This window comes from Schistocerca piceifrons, chromosome 3 (assembly GCF_021461385.2).
Source record: "Schistocerca piceifrons isolate TAMUIC-IGC-003096 chromosome 3, iqSchPice1.1, whole genome shotgun sequence".
Lineage (NCBI taxonomy): Eukaryota > Metazoa > Arthropoda > Insecta > Orthoptera > Acrididae > Schistocerca > Schistocerca piceifrons.
This window is the reverse complement of record NC_060140.1, coordinates 919428263-919453032: the sequence shown is the minus strand read 5'-3', so window position 1 is coordinate 919453032 and position 24770 is coordinate 919428263. Positions and strand designations below refer to the sequence as shown.

The 24770-nt window shown below is 40.8% G+C and overlaps 1 long non-coding RNA gene across 1 annotated transcript in view; it reads left to right on the top strand.

The window, feature by feature from the left end:
* Positions 1-884: 884 nt before the first annotated feature.
* Positions 885-24770, top strand: part of LOC124789751 — a 470212-nt gene continuing 446326 nt past the window's right edge. Inside the window, exon 1 of the long non-coding RNA XR_007016161.1 lies at positions 885-1063. This is a non-coding gene — a long non-coding RNA (uncharacterized LOC124789751). The remainder of the gene's footprint in view (positions 1064-24770) is intronic.

Below are 24770 nucleotides of genomic sequence, written 5' to 3'. Positions count from 1 at the left end.
AGAAGCGAGGCCGAGAAGGCAGAAATTGCAGAAATTGGCGAGCGTAAGGATGGGTTGAAGGGGACGAAGGAGACCCAAAATGTAAAAAAAAAAAAAAAAAGAAAAAAAAATGAAGTTGGTATAGCACTTTCCCGCGAAAGGTAAAGGTCCCGAGTTCGAGTCTCGGTCCAGCACACAGTTTAAATCTGTCAGGAAGTTTCAGAACAGTTTCGGGTGTGAAATTGTATTTAGTAATAGCAATTACGTGTTTCGCCCTTGTAGGACATCATCAGGTTATGTAAAAATTACACGTGAAGGGTATTAAATAAGAATAATAAGCATCTGGGTGTAACAAATGGTCGTGAAATGTCTTATAAATGGTTGTTTTTTTTTTAATTTTGGCGTAATCTATGTAGATTTTAAACCTGTATCTGTTATCGTCTGTCTTGCATATCTGAAGATGGTCCGTGACGGCCGAAACACTTAATTTATTATCTAAATTCAGCGTGATAGAGCTGGAAAATAAACTTTTTTTAGAAGTTCTGTTTTGCTCTTCCCTTCCGTGTATCGGCTTGCAGATACTGTGGAAAACGAAGCTAACGCAAAAGTTTGTTCGATATAAATGTTTGCCCTATTACGCATCCTTATAAAAACATCCGAGAGACAGCTGCAATTTGGGGCGGGAAAAGGAGAGACGGCAGAGGAGGGAACGCTGAGGAATCCGCAGAACGCGAGCAATTCGGCGCCCGCAGGGCGGGGCGGGCGGGGCGGCGCCGCTGCAGGTGCCCCCTCCCCCTCCCCCGCCGCCACCGCGGTGGGCGGCTGCCGGCCGGCGGCGCGCGCGCGCTGCCTCCGCCCGCCGCCGCACAGTGTCTTGCGGATCGGCGCCCCCGTCGGACGTGTAATGCGGATGCGGCCCTGCCGCCTCCTGCCGCCCAGCACCGACGCCAGCCACCGCCGCGCCACGCAGCTCCGCCCCCGCCGCCTCCGCCGCTGCTGAGGCCGCCCACCGCCCGCCGCCAGCGCTCCTGAGGACGCGCACCGCAGACCGACCGACCGACCGGCCGCTAGCCCGCCCCACAAGGTGTGTGCCGCGCACCACGTGGCCTGCGAGTCGCGTGCCACCATCCATCTCCAGAGGCCTCCGAGTGCTGCTAGCTCCTGGTGAATACCACTAGGAAACTGCCCGCATAAAAATCACAGCACTCGTCCGGCTCCCCAAAATTACCCATCAGGCCTCTCCTTCAACGAGTTATTGGACGAAGATACCATATTTACCCAGCAGGCCTCGAAATTCCGAAATTCATGGCCCGCACTCCTTTTTTTTTTTTTTCTCTGCATAGATCCTTTATGTCGTTTCCCTGCACACATCATTTATCTAATAGCGAAACTACAAAGAGGAAGTAGAAATTATCATTTGAAAGCACGTATAACGGGTAGAACGTGGAGAACGATACACTTAATTCAATAATCTTCCCAAATGTCCCTTATTACTCGTCATTAGTGTCTAATGTAACCTATGCGGTGACAAAATGGGAGAACAATCATGCGTTAGCCGTGTATACGGCTCAAAGTAATGCTTCTATAAATAATTACACTGAACCTGTGTTTTTCAAGAAGACTGTGGAAGATTTAGCTCCTTGGTCAATTATGTGGTTTAAGAAATGACGCAAAGGGCAATAATTCTAAGATTTAAACACATTTAGAAAATTCAAGTAGTACAACATTAGGCTAAACTAACCTGAAGCTAAGATTACTTAAAATATTGTCTCATACAGCTGGCTTAGAGTCGTTGGGAAATTTCAGGGCTTTGTTAGAGTGGCTCCTTTGATATACGAGAAGTGTCTGCACTTTACACTGAACCTGTGTTTTTCAAGAAGACTGTTAGATTTAGCTCCTTGGGCCACTTACGTGGTTTACGAAATGACGCAAATGGCAATAATTCTAAGATTTATACACATTTGGAAAATTCAAGTAGTACAACATTAGGCTAAACTAACCTGAAGCTAAGATTACTTAAAATATTGTCTCATACAGCTGGCTTAGAGTCGTGGGGAAATTTCAGGGCTTTGTTAGAGTGGCTCCTTTGATATACGAGAAGTGTCTGCACTTTACACTGAACCTGTATTTTTCAAGAAGACTGTTAGATTTAGCTCCTTGGGCCACTTACGTGGTTTACGAAATGACGCAAATGGCAATAATTCTAAGATTTTTACACATTTGGAAAACTCAAGTAGTACAAGATTCGGCTAAACTGACCTGAAGCTATGATTACTTAAAATATTGTCTCATACAGCTGGCTTCAGAGTCGTTGGTAAATTTCAGGGCTTTGTTAGAGTGGCTCCTTTGATACAAAAGAAGTATCCGCACTTTCTGCACCCAGAAAACTATATTTCGCGGAACGAGAGTGACTGTAGGGCCCCCTCAGCATTCCGTCCAGGAAGCAACTGGAATTAGAAAAATATCCGGATTTTTATGAGATATTTTCAAAGAAGCCAGATTGGCGTTCACTCTGATTTACAGAAATCGTGAAAACCTCTATGGCCACGCTCCTTCTAAACGTCCCACATCATTTGCTCCGAACAGAAACCGAAACTGTTTCCTGATATGCTTTCATATAGTCTTTGCTTATAATACTAGAAGCCAAGATCGCTTTTTGTCGAACAGTTTATTTCATGACCAGTTTCGACAGTAACTAGCTGTCATCCAAAGGTTCTCATATCTACAGTGTACGGATAGAACAACGTTAATTTAGTAACGTGCGTGATCCTACAACAGTTATATACAAGTAACCATATTATCTGAATAACCAGAAAAATAACAATCCAAAGGGCCCGGGTTCGATTCCCGGCTGGGTCGGAAATTTTCTCCGCTCAGGGACTGGGTGTTGTGTTGTCCTAATCATCATCATTTCATCCCCATCGACGCGCAGGTCGCCGAAGTGGCGTCAAATCGAAAGACCTGCACCAGGCGAACGGTCTACCCGACGGGAGGCCCTAGCCACACGACATTTCCATTTCCATATACTACACGTTACTTTCGCAGACATACTAAGAACATGCTCTAATTACAACAGTACAGCTCCATGTAAGTTTGTCAAGTACGTAAAACTTAATAATTAAAATATCCACAGCACAGATAAGGAGTGAAGGAGCAAAAACAGGTACATCAGTAATGATGATGCGTCGACGGCAACTCAGAAATACTGAACCGATGCGTCTTAGAGTTCATGTCAAGTGGCTTCAACCTGGGCTCTAAAGTGGACCGGCAGTCATCTTTGAGTTGCCATCGATGCGTCTTTACTGATGTACCAGCTTTTGCTCCTGTACTCTTTATTGGTGCTATGGTATTTTATTTAGTAAATTTTATGTATTTGACAAACCAGCATGGTGCTGTATTACATATTTTAATTGGAGCATGTTCTCAGTATGTCGACGAGACTGATGTATAATTATATTTCTGGGTGCTGTGTACTTTTCGTTATTCAGATTATATGGTTCCTTGGGTATAATTGTTGTACAGGTAAGCATATTAGTAGTTAACGTTATTCTATCGCTAGATGTAGATCTGATAATATTTGGATGACAGCTAATTACTGTGGAAACGGTTAATGAAATAAATTATGTAATATCAAGTGATCTTACCTTTTAATATTATAAATTGCAACATTAGATCACCGCAACAACATTTGTGAATCATATTATCTCAGTCGCTGTATAAATGGTTTTCTATCCTGCATATTCACTTAACTGAAAGTCTTATTTTATAAGAGAAAATCTGCAGTACTTTTAGTCAAACATATTAGTCTAGGTCATATGAAGGATTTATACTCTGCCACGGATTGAAAGAATACCGAAAGGCAGAAAAATTAAATCATTGCCACCAGCCAAAATATTAGCCTTGGAGACTTGTTACGAAATTGTACAATCGTGCATCTTCAGAAGATACCTGATAGGTGATAAACAGCCACTAATTAATACACTGACCAGCAGCAAACAGCGTGATAAGGTTACTGGCAGTTATCAAATGCTTAGGAAGTCGCAAGAAACACTTTCTCTACTGGTGACTCTATGTAAAATTGCAATTTTTTAAAATAGAATTTTGCAGCGTTAAAAATAGAAAATAAGGCCGATTTCCACAATCTTCAATACTCTCACGCAATATTTACGGTATTTTAATGTCAAGCAAAATAACCGAGCGAAGGTCAGCAGTTGTTAAGGCACTGAAGAACTGTTCCAGAGGACTGGCGTTGGGATTTCCATCCACGCTACCTGGTACTGTGGTAGCCCTGATCACTTGATACAAAAATCCCTGCGTGCTTTCTCAGACAGTTGTCGATCATCGTTGTCAAAGAGATTCACTCATCCGTCTCTAATGGTCTACAATTCCACAAGCCACACCTCTTTCTTCTTTCTTTTTTTGTTTTCCAAAATCTAACTTTTTTCGATGTTTGATAGAATCCTCTTAGTATGAGGCATGGAATCATTACGTCATTGCCCAGCAACACATACTTCCAGTTACGAAAATAGAAAGAAATACTAGAAATGAAGGAAGGAAATAAGGTGAAACTTGTTTTGGGGGCATACTAGTTCAAATATGAATTTGAATTACTTTCAGATCGCTGCTCACATGGACCGCACTTTATACGAAAACCGAGGAAATATCGTCCGAAGGACAGAGAGCAGCATTTTAACGTACATAAATGATTTAGGAGACAATCTGGGCAGCGCTCTTAAATTGTTTGCAGATGATGCTGTTATTTTCCATCTTGTAAAGTCATCAGATTATCAAAACGAGTTGCAAAATGATTTACACAAGATATCTATATGGTACAAAAAGTGGAAATTGACTCTAAATTACGAAAAGTGTGAAGTTATCCACATGATTACTAAAAGGAATCTGCTAAATTTCGGTTGCAAGATAAATCACACAAATCTTAAGGCTGCAAATCAGAGAAATACTTAGGGATTATAATTAAGAATAACTGGAACAAGACTGCGATTTATTGCCGGAACGCTTAGAAAATATAAGAAGTTGGCTAAAGAGACTGCTTACTCTACGCTTAAGAAATCGGAGGTCGCACGGAAAGATTTAAGTCTTCTTATCTCGCTCGCGTTGCTCATGACTGGAACGGCTGAGAAGTAGCATGAAGGTGACGCGATGAACAGGCTGCCAGGCACGTAAATGTGGACTGCAGAGTAATCGTGTGGATGAAAATGTAGATGTTAATGTCTTACAATCGCCCAAGTTTTAAAACAGTAAGTGACAGGAGTATAACTCCTCCATGAAATTTTTTAACTAAAAGTACCAATTTTATATAGTATTCGGTTCTAAAATGAAACTCACTGTGCTTTGTAGGTACCCAGAAAGCGATTAAAACGAGACCTCATAACCAACTGAGCTCGATATACTACACGTCGACCACTTGTGTCATACCTTAGTTCACCCACATCCATACTCCATCAGTCGCTTTAAGGTTAACGGTGTGTGAGTGTTTGTATGTATGCATGGATGTATATGTGTGTGCGTGTGTGTTCGTACGTGCGTGGGTGGAGTGGCGATAACTGGGGATCCACTACCACTTCCGTCCTTTTTGGATCCATTCGCGAACGGTGTTTGGAAATTACGACTGTCGACAAGTCTCCATACGAAACAGTTCTTTTCCATTTCACTCAATTTACGATTAGTTACGTATTTCCTCGACAAAGAAGGTTATTTGTGGTATTCAGAAGTAACAGCTATCTAATAAATAGTACTCAGTCATCTGAACAGAAATTATACAATGTTTCAGTTTCAATATGTTTCATCGCTTCTGCATGTATCTATCATACGAAGCGCTACAATTTGGCTTGAAATGGGTTTCGGGTTATACTTGGAACAGCGCGCGTCTGGTGATCTAGTGATAAATTGCGTTCCTGAACCCGAAAGGTCACGGTATCGAATCCTGGTAGGACTACGAAGATTCGCAGTCTACCAGTAATCTAACCTTCACCTTTCAACGATGTGAGGAGTCGCTAGGAATATCACGCTGTTCGGGTTTCGCCTTAAACTGTTGGTCCCGTTTCTCCGTTTGGATAAATGGGGTAGGTTAGGGACACCCAAGTCGCTGCACTGACGTGCAGCTGAAAAACTTACACTCAGAAATTAAGCCACACGCATGTATTATTATTGCTTGGAATATATCTATACGACTCTCTGGCAGACTATTTGCAAACTGCAGTCAGTCTGCAATAGAGATTACACACAGAATACTTGTACGGTCAAATTCAATACTTCAATATTTTCAAAGCGAATGGGACCAAAATTATCTCACACTAAAATGGCTCGTCGATCAAACACAATGAAGGGTGGTACGAGGGGCCACATGTTTGCCTGAATGACAAGAGAATGTAAAAGAAATGCTGGAAACTCTTTAACTAGTAGGCACTAGAAGAAAAAGTGATACATCTTGCGAGAAGCCGCTTAAAAAACTTCATGAACTATGTAAGTGCAATAACAGCAATATTCTTCAGTTTCGGCAGATAAAGACTGGATAAGAGTCAGTATCAATAGCTCTCACGGAGGTACACAATTATTGTTCTCGCGAATCATCCGTGAATACCAGGAAACGAAACTTTCATACAAGGTAAGATAAGAAGTACTCTCTCACCAGCCAACATAACCATAAAATCAGGATACCGATGGACTTATTTTGCACCTCCCCATTACTGCGATGTGTCGTGGGAAAAATCAGGAAATTTTGCGTTGTTATGAGGTGTCTCGGTCGCTCAGGATTATGTTGGAAAAGGTCAGTAATCGTAACGGCGTTGGAAGACGACATAGATTGTGTCCTACAAGGAACTATGCAGCCACGCTTTTTGGTATTAATAAGAGATATTTTATTCGTAATGGACTGACCGAAAAGCGCGACTGTTTTGGTAACAGACAATAAAGTTGTAATAGGTAATGACGAAACTGATTACTGACGATTTTACTCACTGAAGCCGCTTTGAGGTTTGACGCCCATCGTTAGTGTGTTATTTAAATTTATCTCGCAGTTACATATGCTAATTCAATATTTTAAACACTTGCGTACGATTATAAGGACCTGTAAACGCAAAAATAACGGTGCAAACTACTGAAATAGGACTCGTTTCCGAAAACCAGTTCGTAGAAACACCGAGTGAGTGACAGAACAAAAATGCTATAGTTAAGGGGATTTAAGGACAGACAATGGTATGGAGGTTTGAATCAAGTACTCTTCAACAGAGTCCCAAATTTTTCGATATACATCGCCTTGAGTCTCTATGAGCCACAAAGCGGTCTACAATATCGCCATCATCTTTAACAACATCATCATTATCATCAGCTGTTGAAAATGCACTGCAGAATTAAAACGTCCCCCAGCTCCCCAATGGCATGACATCCTATGTATTCAGGTTTCTCAGATTTTCGTTTGCACATGCCTTGTGGCAAGGATGACTGCTGTTGTGACTGTGTGCAAACAGTTACTATTCCCGTCTTCTCTTCCGAATACCTTTTGACGTGGTAAGTAGAGTGCTGTAGGACGTGGCTAGATCCCTAGGTAACAGTCTTTGTTCCCTGCCGTTCGACTGACCACTAGCAGCCATTCGCGCATTACTCACTGTATTCCTCCTGTTAGCAGTGATAAGGCCGAAAGCCAGTAATCCGAGTGCTAATAAAGTATATTTTGTGATGTTGAAGAACTGAGATCTCGACGCGAAAACTGTGTCAGATCGACTACGACCTTTTCTAATTTAGCGTGCACGTTTCAGAGTAATCGGCTCCTCTCAAGTTCCTCTAGAGACTATAGCTACTGAGGATTTTCTGATTTACTGTTCCGCAACATTAGTTTATGATGTGTCGACGTCTCAGGACGATTTAATCATGAAAGGAAAGTACAATTATCTGTACAGCTAGGCTGTAAAGCAAGCAACAGCAAACAGACGGACCAAGTTTTAGTGTTTGTTATACATACTAGAATCGGTTCTTGTGTTGTCGAAATAGGCTACCCGTTTTGTTTGAGCTGGTCTGTGATAATCGCTCTACACACTCTCAGAAGCAAAGGTTTTCTAGATATAAAAAAGTATAATTATCGTCCTTTACTTTAGCATATAACTTGCGTCGGCTTTATTGCATCGTTAAGATCTCATGATGAATATAAAGCTGAAATTAAAATGTGACCAAGTCGTAATTGTTCAGTTGCTTTAGTTGTCAAGATCATGTCTATCATCCGAGGGTCAAAGTAACCCGATTTCGTGGCCTTTTATGTAAGTAATCGGCAAGCTACCTCACCAGTGAGTGGGGGGTGTACCTCGTGTATCACTAACGTACATTCCGTCGCGTGTAGCCCATTCGCGAATGCTGTGTATCAAGATCCACTGTCGTAAAGCCTCCATATTAGGCCGAATTCCTCACGTTATAGCTTCAGGGTAATTTTTCGAGATGTATTCTGGCTCTTCGTGGAACGTCCGTTCTCGGAATTTTAAGAATAAGGCCTATGGTGCCTGCGCAACGTTATCGCGCTGATTAAATATTTACCGAATGTTGACCACATTTAAACTTTTCCGTGTCCTCGTTAACGTTGTGTGGCAGTGATTAATACTGATGGAGACCAATAGCTCTGTTAGGATAATGCTAGGTACTTAACGGTTATCACTAGTTTCACTGACTGGTTATCAATGCTGTCGTTAAGAAAACAGAATATTTCATTTTTCTAGCAAGCACATTTGCTTTCGTTGAATGTAAGTTGCCAGCCTTTGAACCAAGCGTAAAAGTAAATATCCTCGGACTAGCGAAGTAACTTAAATCACTTAATAAAAGTAAGTCTTCTATTCCAGACTGTATACCAATTAGGTTCCTTTCGGAGTATGCTGATGCATTAGCTCCATACTTAACAATCATATGCAACTGTTCACTCGATGAAAGATGCGTACTCAAAGACTGGAAAGTTGCACAGGTCACACCAATATTCAAGAAAGGTGGTAGGAGTAATCCACTAAATTACAGGCCCATATCGTTAAAGTCGATACGCAGCAGGATTTTAGAACATATATTGTGTTCGAACGTTATGAATTACCTCGAAGAAAACGACCTATTGACACAAAGTCAACATGGGTTTAGAAAATATCGTTCCTGTGAAGCACAACTAGCTCTTTAATCACATGAAGTGTTGAGTGCTATTGACAAGGGATTTGAGATCGATTCCGTATTTCTGGATTTCCGGAAGGCTATTGACACTGTACCACACAAGCGGCTCGTAGTGAAATTGCGTGCTTACCGAATATCGTCTGTTACGTGACTGGATTTGTGATTTCCTGTCAGAGAGGCCACAGCTCGTAGTAATTGACGGAAAGTCATCGAGTAAAACAGAAGTGATTTCTGGCGTTCCCCAAGGTAGTGTTATAGGCCCTTTGCTGTTCCTTATCTATATAAACGATTTGGGGAACAATCTGAGCAGCCGTCTTCGGTTGTTTGCAGATGACGCTGTCGTTTATCGACTAATAAAGTCATCAGAAGATCAAAACAAACTGCAAAACGATTTAGAAAAAATATCTGAATGGTGCGAAAAGTGGCAGTCGATCTTAAATAACGAAAAGTGTTAGGTCATCCACATGAATGCTAAAAGGAACTCGTTAAACTTCGTTTACACGATAAATCAGTCTAATCTAAAAGCCGTAAATTCAACTAAATACCTAGGTATTACAGTTACGAACAACTTAAATTGGAAGGATCACATAGAAAATGTTGTGGGGAAGGATAACCAAAGACTGCGTTTAATTGGCAGGACACTTAGAAAATGTGACAGACTTACTAAGGAGACTGCCTATACTACGTTTGTCCGTCCTCTTTTAGAATACTGCTGCGCCGTGTGGCATCCTTACCAGACAGGACTGACGGAGTACATCGGAAAAGTTCAAAGAAAGGCAGCACGTTTTGTATTATCGCGAAATATGGGAGAGAGTGTCAAGAAATGATATAGGATTTGGGCTGGACATCATTAAAAGAGAGGCGTTTGTCGTTGCGAAGGAATCTTCTCACGAAATTCCTATCAACAACTTTCTCCTCCGAAAACGAAAATATTTTTTGACACCGATCTACAAAGGGAGGAACGATCACCAAGATAAAATAAGGGAAATCAGAGCTCGTACGGAAAGATATAGGTGTTCATTCTTTCCGCGCGCTATACGAGATTGGAATAATAGAGAATTGTGAAAGTGGTTCGATGAACCCTCTGCCAGGCACTTAAATGTGATTTGCAGAGTATCCATGTAGATGTAGATGTAGATTATCTGCAGGTATTTGACATTTCGCTAGAATTTTCTGGTATTCGGACTTTCATGTATACAACAGTACCGTTCGTGATCGAGCTTACCGAGACGTCCGGAAATACCTGTCAGGTCACTTATCATGAACAATAATGGCCCCGTAACATCCCCCATGCGGAACATCCTAAACTACTTTCGCAACTTTTCCTTTCGAGAGTGGCGGGATGAGCTTCTCTTGCTAGGAAATTTACATTTTAGTAATACATTTGTTGTAATGTTTGTTCACTGGACAAGGTAGAATCATACTGAATGATGTCACCCTGAGATACCGAGTGAGGATCCGTAATGGATTCGTTGTCGGGAGGAAGAACGGATGCTCAAATCCCCGTCTAGTGATCTCTTTAGGTGTTCTGTGATTTCCCTAAACTTTAAACTAATGCCAATTCGAAGGGGACGCACAGTTTCCTTCCCAGTCCTTTCCCAATCCAAACTTGTGCTCCGCTCTTAATGATCTCGTTGCCAATGGGGCATTAAACTATACTTCATCTTTTATTTCTTTTCCTCTGTGAGCCAATGGATATGGCATAAGCCTGGATACACCGATGCAGTGCCTTAGGATCATACGCCCAAAATGAACCTATCCGAATTTCACTCTTTGACGTACAACCAAGCCATCTTCTGTCGCAAGTTCTGTCACAGAGATCTCGGCTCGCTTAGATAGACTCACGTACGGAAATAGTCGTTTTTTTTCCATGGGCATGTGTCACTTTGTTACTTCACCTTTCCTTTTTATTTAATTGTTCACCAGTTCAGTAACAAGACTACAGAGGTAAGATATGTGTTATAAAATGTACGTAAATGCAGCGAAGCCCAAATAGAATTTCTTGAAATTTTATGTCTTGGACTACTGTGTAAGCAGCAGTGAAGTATTAGCTCATTTAGATATGGAATGGGGTGGGAGAAAAAGCGGTAGCACTGTTTTGGAACCACCTGAAAAATCAAAAGAATGTTTTCATAAAACTACGGAAAACTCACATAGGTAGGACGTGCATTTCAATTCAGATCCTTGCGAATACGAATTAAGTCCCTTAAAAATGCACCGCTTCACTCGGCTTGATATTCATATACGTGCCGGCCGCGGTGGTCTAGCGGTTCTAGTCGCGCAGTCCGGAACCGCGCGACTGCTACGGTCGCAGGTTCGGATCCTGCCTCGGGCATGGATGTGTGTGATGTCCTTAGGTTAGTTAGGTTTAAGTAGTTCTAAGGTTCTAGGGGACTGATGACCACAGATGTTAAGTCCCATAGTGCTCAGAGCCATGTTTTTACATATACGTTTTCTGTATAGAATACACGTCTAGCCCAGCTGTCGTCTCATCCGAATCACTGAATTTCGAATCTACGTATTTAAACAATCACATGAGAGATGGTGTTCATTTTATAATTTCGATGTGCTACCTTTCTGTGTGGAAAAGCACCAATACAGAGACGAGGATATGTAACGCTAACACCTGACATAGTTGTGAACATTCTCACAAGAGTTTAACATCTCTGTCGTTAATGTTATGAATAACACGTTCAGATTTGATAAAAATTAACAAAGATTAAAAATAAAAGCTGACGAAAGCGGACCGCTATCTTTCTTAACTCAGAATCTACACCCATTGATCTCTGCTTATTCCATATATTCAGAGAATTCGGGAAATAGCATTTTCTCCTCTTTATTCAGCTGAGTGCTAGACACCGTCGTAAAAAACGTGTCATTAAACGCTCGGCGAAATGGTTATGTGATAACACCATAGATACAAATTTCGTAAAGCCCATCGAAGTATATTTCTCAAGACGATTCTAGCTGTCCTTCAAGTTATCTAAGATATTGTATCCGGAGAACCCTTTCTCTACTAAATTAAAACGTTGACTCATATACCACGAGAACTTTTGTCTTGCATTTCAGAGGAAACACCGCTTCCTAGAAGGTACACTAAAATATAGAGAAACGCAGATATTCAGTGCGCTTTGAAGGACGTATTCGTTCACAGCCGGAGGTTAGTTCTATGATCCCATCTAGATCGACATCGAAAACACTTCACAGCAAGAAAAACCTGAATTGGGTTAACGTGGGAGAGAGAAATTGACAGCTACCATCCAAGCAGAGAATTAAAGAAAAGAACTAAAAAACTTAGCCAAGGCCAGCGGACGGGGAATCTGAATAGCAATCCAGTGTTCACACACTTCGTTACCTCTGTACGTGTAAGTATCTTTTGACACAGCATCAACTGAAGCAGCAGCGTAATTAACTATTAAAATTTTTATTTTTTACGCAACTGACATAGCGAAAGTATTTTGTGAATGCTGCGAAAATCTAATGCGGTTTGGCACACTGAGTGCAGTACTTAAGACATCTAACTGTAGGTACTGACTATGTTTCTCATGCTAGGACTCGAGAACCCAATGATGAAGAGTAAATCAATATTCGTGCAATAAATTATCTCACTTCAAAAATTGATTCAAACTCAGAGCAGTGTAGTACGAACGTCTGTTACAAAATTTTGAAATCGCCTTGTTCCTTCTTCTTGTGAACAATGTTGCAGACTTTTGAACTAGAACAGTATACCAGGCACGGTCTGTAGTGATAGCAAAACTATAAAAGCGACGTATATATATATATATATATATATATATATATATATATATATATATATATGTGTGTGTGTGTGTGTGTGTGTGTGTGTGTGTGTGTGTGTGTGTGTGTGCGTGCATTAAAGCGTTTAGTGCTATGCAAAACGTAAATGTCCGCTGTACGGATAGATGTTATTATCTGCTGATATTTAGCAATGATGGCTGCTTTCGAAACCTGTTATAACGGAAAGAGAAACGATGTACCCCACTCCCCACTCTCGCAGTTTCTGTTTCATTATTTATTCAGTAATTACTCTATTGTTCTGTAAATTATTTACGAAAAATTAATTGTGGTGTTGAATGAGAAACGCCAGCACACGCAGCCCATAATTACACTCGACAATAATAATAGTTTATAAACAATACTCGTATTCCTTATTATCAACCATTGATAAGCAGTTGTGTTTTTGTCGCAGTAATTGTGTCCGAACAGTTAAATATTATCAGGTCCTAATACCGATGAACTATTAAATGGAGTGGGGCATAATAAGAAACTGATTTTACTAGGTGAAAATCGTATTAAAGTACCACACTGTTTATACTTAAATTAGGAAAGAATTAACTCCACGGTAGATCGGTTAGCAGATAATTAACTCCAAAGCTCCTTTTGATGGCTGAGGACTACAGAAGAGGACCCACTCCATTCGTGTGAGTAGACCTGAAGTCTTTGCCAGCATATCCTGATAACCAGTAGTGGGAATCTAACTTTGTTTTCTTGTTTTCTTTCCATAGGCTAGCTCATTTGTGATACCTAACTTTTATTTTAAATTTTTCGTTTGATATTGAACGTACTGGTAGCTGTACAGTGTTTGAAATTCTGTAAATTTTTAAACGTATTATCTACAACATAACTCATTCTAGACAACATGCGAGTTTAACAAATATAGCAATAAAGAATAAGGTAACATGGATCAATTCCAAATTCTTGTAAGATGTAAAAACCGGCCGGCCGGGTGCCCGAGCGGTTCTAGGCGCTACAGTCTGGAACCGCGCGACTACTACGGTCGCAGGTTCGAATCCTGCCTCGGGCATGGATGTGTGTAGTGTTCTTAGTTAGGTTTAAGTAGTTCTAAGTTCTAGGGGACTGATGACCTGAGCAATTAAGTCCCATAGTACTCAGAGCCATTTGAACCATCGTTTTGTAAAAACCGTTTTCATTAGATTCCTTATCGTAATACACATTAAGGACCTGACGTTTACAAGTTCTACTAATGTTATGAATTAATTAACTTCGAGGTTAGTTGATTTGATAATATTAAGGAACAAATATTGAAGAGAAATAGTTAACATGAAATAATTTTTATTTATGTACTTATCAGACGTGCGGCGCTTTGTCAGTATTTCTTATTATAAATCAGTTGCCAACATAAATGGACACATTAGTAGGTGACCCATACCAAGGACAGCTGACTGATTTTTAGTGTTGTCAGCTTGACGGTGACCTAATTTATAAACTGACGGGTCAAATAAGCTTACACCTATAACACTAGGCAATGACGCATCCATAAATAAACTTTGAGCTACGTACCAGTATGTAACAATCGATAACATAATTTATCAGAAATATATAATAAGTAATGTTATTTACGATAATTTATAGGAAGCACATGAGTACAATTGAACAATTACCACTATTTTGGACAGTTGTCGTTACTCTAGTAATCTTTGCAAAGAAGCGGCTACTAGAAAACAGAAGACTTAATATGTGCTAATGCATTCTCACACACAGACACCAAATAGCACAACAGTTTATAACGCATTAGCGCGATATCATATACGAAAATTGTATCATGTGTTACTGTAATGTTGAAGAGACAGTTATGTAATTAACCATATTTGGCGTGGTAATAACGCTAGCGTACGTTTGAATATTCACTGCCTGGTACTGAAGTAGAGTTGGTCTGAATTAATACATAAGCAAATATATGCCGTAATTTTCGAAACCCCGGTTGGCTGCAAACTCCGAACAATAGGAACAGACGAAGTTTCTTCGGGTTCCCTTCTCCCCTCTCCCCCACCCCCCTCCCTCCATCCAGGCTCACCTCTCCTGCCATTGAGTTATTGTGGGGGAATTCAACATGAATTATTGTCAAGTCAAATCCAAGTAAGACAAGGAAGTTCCTAAGTTATTTAAACGAACTTCACTTCCGGACCAAATGTTCGCTCTGCTTACTAAGCAACTAGGTAATTTGCAGATTTCTTATTTAAATGCATGACTGCACTATGAGTCTAAATGAGTCATTGTAATATACACCTCGTTATACTCTGCAGTCGGACGTGATCTTTTCCATGTGATCATTGTTTCTGTATTAACTAAAAAGCTTCTGTCCTTCGGGCAGTTCAAAGTAATGTATGAAGTCAACATCAATATGTTCCTCTTCTTTTAATTCCTCTTTATCACGGCTAGTTATAATATTATCATTGCCACCTTAACTAACGTTCAGTTGACCACACAGATTTTTCTGCCCTCTCGATGAGTAATTTCAGCACGGGTAATCTGTGCGTTTCATTAAGGTTATGAGATTTTAGTACGGCATGATTAAATGTGAATGACAATTGTTTTATAATTTGTTCACTTTTGTGTATAATACTTAAGTGCTCACTTGTATTGTCGTATACGTCCACGAACGTGTTATTTATTTTAGTTCAATATTCCAAAGTAATGGAACACCTGAAATCACTAAATTGGCTAACTGTTTACTTTATTTTAAGATGTACAGTTATTTTTTTTTTGTATAGTGGCTCATATTTTTCTCAAAAAGCCATTGCCGAAGATGGATGTTATTCTACGTAACGTCTTCATTTCTCAATTTGGTATGATATTGTCTATATTTGAAAGGAAATTTAGTACAGTCTTTGCTTATAATGTCGTACCACAGTAATGCTAGTTATTCGTTTCTTTCATTACTTTAATTATATGAACATTGAAAGGAGTCCCAAACTTTTTAAATTATTTGCTATACTACACTGTACCGAACTCTTGTATATTTTTAAAGAATTATTTGCGTTCTTGTACATACTTCTTAATTCATTTGTTAGACATGCTGAACAACCAATATTATACATTTTCATGACATTTTTAAAATTACAATATCACATGATTTTTTTTATTTTCTATAGATTTAAACAGAACGTCTCTACTGAAATAGCTTGCTTTATAATAAATCAACGTTCATTGCTATTCAGCCTTTCGTTAATCCAATTTATAGATCATCAAAACACACTACGATTTCACTTTTAGTAGAATATTTGCGACTCAGACACACATATCTCACATCCTGTGAATGAACTCAGCACGTGGAAGACACGTAAAATTGAATGTTTGTTCCTAATCTAAATGACTGCTGCACATGTTTATGCAGAATATACCAATACGCCACTCTTTTCTTATATTTTTCTTAGTTTGATTGCTCATAAATACGAAGCACAGTGTACTTACACACTGAATCACGTCCTAACTTATGGAGCTTACGGACAACCTTTCAATCCACATGACGTGTCAACGTAAGTTTAAATACATTTGTTGCAACGCGTCGGATTTGCTGTGAGCGTAATTGGCTAATCTTCTTTGGGTATCGTTCTAGTAACATCGAGATTAAGAAAAATATGACTGAACTTAACACTTGTCTAATAGTGATGATTATTTAAGTCATCCCCATATCCCTCTCTCTCTCTCCAAAGGCAGGCAAAGAGTGACCTATACCCAACACATGGTTAGCTCGGCATGCAGTACCGATCACAATTTACGCAGGATTGCCATATTTAACTTTTCCTGCTTTATATTCTGGTCACAGCGCTCTTGTAACGGGTACCCAACATTAACAATCTCCCTTCCTATAAATGATTTGCAAACAAAATTTATTTTTTCTTGTGAACAATGAGGAAACGTTATAAATATGTACTAATGCCGACATACTAGTTGCGAGAGATTCAACAAACGTTTCGGTATTTAAAATATATCGTTTAAAGCAGTCTCAGTCGCACATTTATTTTTTGTGATATGACTTGTTTCAAATGAAGTTGATATCTTAAGATCTTCGTAGTTGCGTAAGCAATCTGTCGCATCCTACCTGTATGAAACTGCACGTTAGAATAAAGTATTCTGAGGTGTAGTTTGACAAGGATACGACGGATTGCTAGTGCAACTTCTGATCGAAGATAATTTGAAGATCGTCAACTTGGCTCGAAACAATCCATACCACAGAAATATATGTCCAACATAGGCGGCACAATAAATGTAAAATTTTAGGAAAAAAGAAATACTCACAGTGTTAAATTTAAATGGAAATTCAACGGTAGAAAATTTATTCCTTTCAATCTTTACCTGTAAAACTCATTTGCCTTACCATCTACTTATATGCAGGGGACGACAGTGGGATAGAATCCAGGCGCAAACGCTCGTACTCGTAAAAGCTTTAATGAGAAACGGAAAAAATAAGAGAAAATCATAATGTGACGGCGCCACGACTAAAACTGATATTTAAAAGTACTTTTAGTTTTAAAGGTGTTAATTTTTGACAAGTATAAATTGCATTAGCAGGCAGTGCAGATTTAAAGCAGTGGAATCACAACGGAATATCGCAAACCCAAACGTAATTAGTAATATTCAGAAAAGAAATGACTTGAAGAAACTCAGCCTACTAGTGTCATATGATGTGCAAAGTAATCTCATCTTTCAACTTGATGGAGAATGACGCAGCCTCGCAGTACCACAACGCTATGGATTTTAGAGCCCAAGCGCATTATGTACTGTGTGTCGTCGCAGTTGGACATTAGCGGCATGCATGTCACGCAGCTGTCCCTTTTATCAGCATTACGATCGTGTGGTACAATCCATAATGCCACCGTTATTTACATTTGGCTACTTCATTTGCTGAATAGTCAGACATAAACTCTAGATTTAGTTCAGAAGTACGATGGGTAACCAGAATCGTTGTCGAGTCGACTGCATGCCATTCTTTTCGCACACATTCTTTGTTACATGAAGTCATGTTCAAGTGTGATAGGAAGGTTCTCTACTGTGATAGTTAGAAAATTAGTTGATATCGTAGCTGCTGAGTGCAAGTTACGTGTTAATTATGATATTGGCTTGTGATGACTACCGGTTTTCACCACAACGTTAATATACACTGATGGAAAGAAATTGCTCCACCAAAAAAATTGTTAATGTAGAGCAATAAAATTTCGGGGATGCATTTGTCTAGGTAACATACATAAGTGAGTTGCTTTGAAATATCACAGTTAACGTCAGAGCGAGATAAGCCATTGCAAATATGAAATCCTGCTACATTAATAACCGGTATAAAGACAGAGTGTTGAACGCAAACACACAAACGTGCATACATTGCGCTGTACAAGTGCCGGATGTCAGGTTGGTCGGTTTAATGTTGCTTGCAGAAGCGCTGGAGTTGTAGCGCTCGACTAGAGACAGGTCTGGTGATCGCGCAGGCCGAAGCAACATATCGACATCTGCAAATCATGACGGCTTGCAACAGCTATATGTGGACGAGTGTTGTCCGGTTGGAAAACACCTCGCCGGCTCTGGCGGCCGATCGGTTCTAGGCGCTACACTCTGGAACCGCGCGACCGTTACGGTCACAGGTTCGAATCCTGCCTCGGGCATGGATGTGTGTGACGTCTTTAGGTTAGTTAGGTTTAAGTAGTTCTACGTTCTAGGGGACTGATGACCTCAGCAGTTAAGTCCCATAGTGCTCAAAGCCATTTTGGAGAACACCGAGTGGAATGCTGTTCATGAATGGTATCGCAACCTGTCGAATCACCAGACTGAAGAATAAATTTGGTGTCACGGCGTGTGAGATAACCACGAGAGTATGTATGTATTGAACCGGGGACCTAGAAACGACGGACAGGCTTCGTCCCGCCGTAGCCCTCAGTGGTTCAGAACCCCACAACAGACCACAACAGTCCACCCACCTCACAGCCGCTCCACACCGAACTCAATGTTATTGTGCGGTTTGGCCGCCAGTGGACCCCCCCCCCCCCCTTTCAAGAACGTCTCACACCAGAAGAGTGTAACACCAATGTTTGCTTGGTAGAGTAATTATGGTGAACGCATACGTGGAGATAGTGTTTTCGCAGCAATCGCTGACATAGTTTAACTGAGGCGGAATAAGGGGAACAACCCGCATTCGCTGAGGCAGATAGAAAACCGCCTTAAAAACCATCCACAGGCTGCCTGGCACGCCGGACCTCCACACTAATCGGCCGGGCGGATTCGTGCCGAGGACCGGAACGCCTTCCCGCTCGGGAAGCAGCGCGTCAGACCGTGCGGCTAGCCGGGCGGGCCCTAAGCACGAGTGTTTCTGCTGTCATACGAAATCGAACCCCAGACCATAACTCCAGTACGTCTAGCACATACACTGGTTGTTGGAAGGCCCTCAACTTCACTCCATCTAACTAGCACATGACCGGCAGAACCAGTTTTCATCAGAAAACACTACGGAACCCCACCCTACCGCCGGCCGGGGTGGCCGAGCGGTTCTAGGCGCTACAGTCTGGAACCGTTTGACCGCTACGGTCGCTGGTTCGAATCCTGCCTCGAGCATGGATGTGTGTGACGTCCTTAGGTTAGTTAGGTTTAACTAGTTTTAAGTTCTAGGGGACTGATGAGCTTAGAAGTTACGTCCCATAGTGCTCAGAGCCATATGGACCAATCCACCCTATCCTCCAATAAGCTCTCACTTGACACGACTGTTTTCGCAAATGGCACTGGTTTGCCGTCAGTTAAAATGGTTCAAATGGCTCTGAGCACTATGGGACTTAACATCTGAGGTCATTAGTCCCCTAGAATGTAGAACTACTTAAACCTACCTAACCTTAGGACATCACACACATCCATGCCCGTGGCAGGATTCGAACCTGAGTCCGTAGCAGTCGCGCGGTTGCGGACTGAAGCGCCTAGAACCGCTCGGCTACAGCGGCCGTCTGCCGTCAGTGGAATACACGCTACAAGGCATCTGGCTCGGAGCTCTCCTTGAAGTGACCGATTTGTAGCAGTTCGTTGGGTCACTGTGGAGCAAACAGCTGCTCATATTACCGCTACAGATGCAGAACGATCCGTCGCAGCCATGCGCCGATTACGATGTCTCACCCCTCGGTAATGTCACGTGGCCATCCGAAGGCCAGTCTTCCTCAGACCGTGCATTCTCATGGTCCCTGTTGCCAGCAGTCAATTACATTGGCTGCATTCCTGCCAAGTTTTTCTCCAGCATAGCAGAAGAAACATGCAGATCCTAGTAGCCCTATCACACGACCTCGTTCAAACCAAATGAGGTGACGATAATGGTGTCTACGTCAAATTAAAGGCATTCTTGACTAATATCGACTAACCGCGCGATTGCTACGGTCGCAGGTTCGAATCCTGCCTCGGGCATGGATGTGTGTGCTGTCCTTAGGTTAGTTAGGTTTAAGTAGTTCTAAGTTCTAGGGGACTGATGACCACAGTAGTTAAGTCCCATAGTGCTCAGAGCCATTTGAACCATTTTTTAATATCGACTCACCACGTCCAGTCTCGTAGGTACCTAACGTGTATTGAAAGCAAACCTGATTTTCATACCCTTAGTGGCGTCACTTGCGCCAATCTAACGCGAATTTGAGTAACGTCATCTTTCACATGTAGTAACGCGTCTACCAACTTTCGTTTATGACGCACAATTCCTTCTTGGTGTTGGAATTGTTTTTCCGTCAGTGTTTAAAGCACTGGTAACGCTGCCGGTCTTTGCAGCTTTTACATCAGTCTCAAAAGCAATTAAAAAAATAAAAATCTACTACTTTTCAGCTTCGGGCTCCCAGAAATAGTTTCATTGCCGCTATCCAGTTCGGCATATGATCAGTTTAAAACAAAAGAGAAAGCGGGACAATGTAGTAAAAGCGAACTAAATTACAAATCAAGCTTACTTGTCTACTCAACCACACGCACGTGATCACCTTACGCAGTAACTCGTGAAGTGTACAGACCCAGGGAGGCACTCACATGGCTGCTCTCTGTTTGTTGGAAACGAAGCCTAACTACCGTGTTTTATGAGGTTGGTAATTTAATGTTAAAAACATTCAGAAAATAATTTGATTGTGAGAAACAGCCTTCTCACAAAATCACGTAACTAAGCTGTTTGTTCAAATAAGGCCAACGTAGACTAGACACAGAAGATGACGCGTCCAGAAGATGCGATCCGCTCGCTAGTAGCAAAGCTAGTAGCTGCGATTGGGCAAGTACGTACAGGAAAGAAAAGGCACTCCATCAAAGGAAAAGGGTAAAAACAGGGAGAAACTTCGTAACGGATCAGAAAATATTTCCAAAAATACTTTGTTACGCCGGCCGGGGTAGCCGAGCGGTTCTAGGCGCTACAGTCTGGAACCGCGCGACCGCTACGGTCGCAGGTTCGAATCCTGCCTCGGGCATGGATGTGTGTAATGTCCTTAGGTTAGTTAGGTTTAAGTAGTTCTAAGTTGTAGGGGACTGATGCCCTGAGATGTGAAGTCCCTTAGTGCTCAGAGCCAGTTTTTTGAACTTTGTTAAGGTGCAACATCCCCTTAGAAAAACTGATAAATGACAGTGCTGGAAAACCTCTAACTTATTTGATTTTCGAGCAGCTGAGCAAAACTGAACGTACTCAGACATTTCTGTCTTTACTTATTCTGATCAACAATAAACTGACAGACAATATTTTTTTAGCGCAACGCAATCTGACTTACAATAATCCCTACAAAAGAATAGCCCTGACTAACAATAACCTATAATCTATACGTTTCATGAATCACTTACCTCACAAAAATCTTCGTTACTAAAACAACCGCAATACAGCGAGCGCCAATACTGCCAGCTAAATTAAAAAATTCTAACTACTGAAGGCACTAACTACTGATAGGCATAGTTATCAAATGAAAGATTTTAATGGAGAACTAACGATGTATTTACCTTAATAGTGTTCAAAAGTCATATATATATATATATATATATATATATATATATATATATATATATATATATATATATATATATCAGAGGAAGAACTAAAATCAGGGAAATGGAAAAGCAAGGGAGGAAAATTCTGAGAAAGATCTATGGGCCAGTTCAGAGGCAGGGGATCTGGAGAAAGAGACCAACAAAGGAATTGTACAAACAGGCAGAGACAATTACAGACAATATCAGAAAAAGAATGGCAAAATTCTATGGGCACATTCATAGGGAGAATGAAAATAGGCTGACCAACAAGATTTCTAACATAGTGGTGACGAATAAGGTGAAAACTAACTGGGTAAAGGAAACCATGAAAGACCTCAAAAATCTAAACATCTCCACAGAAGAAATATCAAACAGAGGAAAATGCAGAGAAAAAATCAACAAACAGAAATTCAAAGAACACCAAAAGAGAAGAAATCAGGAAAGAAGTGGACAGAAGAGAGGAAGAAGAAACACAGTGAATTTATGAGAGGTTTTTGGGAAGAGAAAAGAAAGAGACAGGAAAAAGTGCCATGAATTTGAAATGTACCAATTTATGTACCATATTGTCATTGTGAATATTGTTTGTGTTTTAACGCTCTCATTAATGGGGAACTAACGATAATAATATATATCTCAGTTCATGACACCCAGTCTTACAAATTTCCTTTTTCTGACGGACACACATCCAGATCGTCCGCTCTCAAAACTCTGCCATCTCTCCCATCTTTCTCCCCACATCCGCCACTGCTGGTGGCTCACCTCCAACTGCTACGCACTGTTCACATCCAACTGCCCAACAATTAACAACGTCTGTGGGGACACTTCTAAATGAGAAAAATTTCAAGCTTTTCAAGCGTATTCAAACTTCATCCAATAGGAACATAATATTAGATACTCAGATATTGATCCGTGACTTCCTCCTTGATGCCCGCATGTTTTAAAAATGTATGTGTGGGATCGTGCATTATGGAGAGGGTCACTTGCAATAATACGCCATTTGAAACATTATGACAACAGTAGGGACTATAACTCAGTAATTGCTTTCCACTATATTTAGTTTTAGTTTTGTAGATCGTCTTTAGTATGGTGAGAATTGCCACAAATATAAATAAACTGCCATTCTCATCCACTCAAAGGAGTATATAATAGGCTATTCTTCTTTAACATTGCCTTTAAGGAATTCATTACATTCATCAGTGCCCCCACTGAAATCAAGCACACTAATCTCACCCTAACCTTATTCTCTGTGTGAAATGCTTTTAGTTTGTTTTACGTGAATCGTTTTTTTACAAGATTAGTGTTGCGTGTACATCATTTTTAGTTCAACGATTATTAGATTCCATAGGATCAACATTCTTATGTCAATGCCGAGAAAGTTTGGGAAATGTTTGGAAATCGGCGTATTAAGACATACAGTAGGACGTAAATCACTGATGACTCTAAATAATTCTTCAAGTACTCTTTAACAGTAAACAAGCAATGGAGTTATTTTCAAACACATGTAACTTTCAGTTTTAGAATCCTCTGGGACTCACCAGTTGTGTTGACATAGTTTTCACGTTTCTCTCTGTTGAACCTCTTTATTACCTTTGAAATCAATCGCTGTAGTTGTGCACTTTTCTAATCAAATGTCGTATGTGGAATTTCATGATGCATTCAACGTAACAGAATAATATTGAGGCGCAACACCATCTTTTTCTAGGACGAAGGAAAGATAGGATTTAACGTCTCTCGGTAGTGCAAGTCATTGCAAGCGAAATACATATACATCTGCAGATGAATAAGGAAAGGAAGATGTATTGATCCGATGAAGGAATCATCCCGATTCCTGATACTGAACAGCTCCATTCCATAATTCCAATGCCTTAATCACGAAGGTACCTCGCTCAGCGTTTTGTAAGTAAAGGAATAAAACAAAATTATAAAAGTTTATAAAGTATGTTTGTTATCTGATGTAAAATGCAATGTTTGAACTCTGTCCGTTGTGAGAGATTACTGCTCACAAAAATCATGTCGTTAGAAACAAGGTGCGCGTCTTGTTGTACCAGAGCAATGGTAGCAGCGCCATTTCTTCACCAAGTGGATGATTAGATTGAAAAGCGGCACGCATCTCCTAGTAAAGTTGTTTCCGATATTTGTCACATGTAAACATAAATAAAAAGCATAGAAACGCATTCTGGTCAAAGTGGTCCAAATGGGGCCGACCGCCCGCCGTGTCATCCTGTCCCAATGACATTACTTAGAAGCGTTATGCAGAAGCGTGGGGTCAGTACACCGCTTTCCTGTTTCTTGTCGGTTTTCCTGACCTTGGAGCCGCTGCTCCTCACTCAAGTAGTTCCTCAAATGGCCTCATAAGGCTGAGTGCATCCCGTTCCCCTCTTCCACAAAGGAAAAATCCCTGGCAATATCAGGAATAAAAACCGAGTCCTCTACATAGCAGTTAGACGCGCCGACCACTGTGTTACGGAAGCGGAAACTGGGAAGTACGAGACCTAATAAATCAAAAAAGGTTCAAATGGCTCCGAGCACTGTAGGCCTTAACATCTGAGGTCATCAGTTCCCTAGAACTTAGAACTACTTAAGCCTAACTAACCTAATAACATCACACACATTCATGCCCGAGGCAGGATTCGAACCTGCGACAGTAGTGGTCACCTGGTTCCATACTGAAGCGCCTAGAACCGCTCGGCCACATCGGCCGGCCCTAATAAATGATAATACAATATTTTATTATGTCAGGAGCGCCTAATTACTAAGCATTCAAATTACGAGTATCGTCAAGTTATTGCCACCTCCAAATGGCATTATTGTGTAATGTATGGAAGAATTACTTCATCTAAAGACGGCAATACCTTGCTTGTACAGATAATGTGGGTGCTGTAGTA